Here is a 1,064-nt window from a genome sequence, read left to right on the forward strand (position 1 = left end):
GAGGATGAAGGGGACATGGCAGCAACCTCGCTGCCGCAGTGACGGAGTGCTGGCGAGTGGCGACGGCGCGCGGGTTGCTAGATCTAGCGGTCGGCGGCGGAGGGAGGGAGCACCTGAGAGGATTTAGGTTTGGTGAGGTGGAGTGCGTGCGGTCGTGGCACAAGTAGGCCATATGGAAAAATACGAGGGAGACCTGGCGCTAAGATTTTGGCACACGCGCGCATAGATGGGTCGGCCCAATTTGCAACTAGCAGTCGGTCGGCATTGATCACCGACCAACGGTCAGATGGGAAAAGAGGCTTCCCCAACCAACAATCGGACATCAAATATCCAACTATTCCCGACCGACAGTTGGTCATGATACGCAAGTATTACCGACCGACAGTTTGATAGAACCTTTCCCGTCCAACAGTCCGTTGGCAAAACTGACTTTTCCCAACACACAGCTGTAGGGAAATCTAGTGTGTGGTGTAGTGATTGTTCCTTGGTATGTGACTCCTCCATTGGTCCAATTAGTTTTTGTTCTAGTGCTTTATTCATTGCAAATTTTTGTTTCTTAGTTGAGCCTGTTCTTGAGCTTGCATGTCAAATTTATATGGTCAAAAGTAGTTTTGATGCATGATATAGGCCCTAGGCACTTGTAGGAGTAGTTGCTATCAATACTATTGAGTTCGGTTTACTTTTATTTTGAAGTTACTAAAAATTTCAGAATTTTTCAGAAAATGATGAGGAGACTTTTGAGGGGCTCATCGAGCCAAAGCTTGAAGGAAAAGGCACCAAAGCCTAAGTATAATCTGCCTCGCACCGCGGAGGTTCGGGCGTGTGAATGGTCTTCCGAGGATTTCTTGAGAGCAACCGGGATTTATGAAGATTTTCATGAATTAGCTCATAATGCAGGTCTCACCGCTTTCCTCCATGACCAATGCGATCAGTATCTCTTGCTCACAAATACCTTTGTGCAAAACTTTCATTTTCATTCTAGGAACTCAACACCTACGGTGGAGTTTCATTTATATGATGAGCATAATGATTTATGTCGGATTTGTTTAGTCCCTTTTGAGAGC

This window comes from Triticum aestivum, chromosome 3A (genome assembly GCF_018294505.1).
Source record: "Triticum aestivum cultivar Chinese Spring chromosome 3A, IWGSC CS RefSeq v2.1, whole genome shotgun sequence".
NCBI lineage: Eukaryota > Viridiplantae > Streptophyta > Magnoliopsida > Poales > Poaceae > Triticum > Triticum aestivum.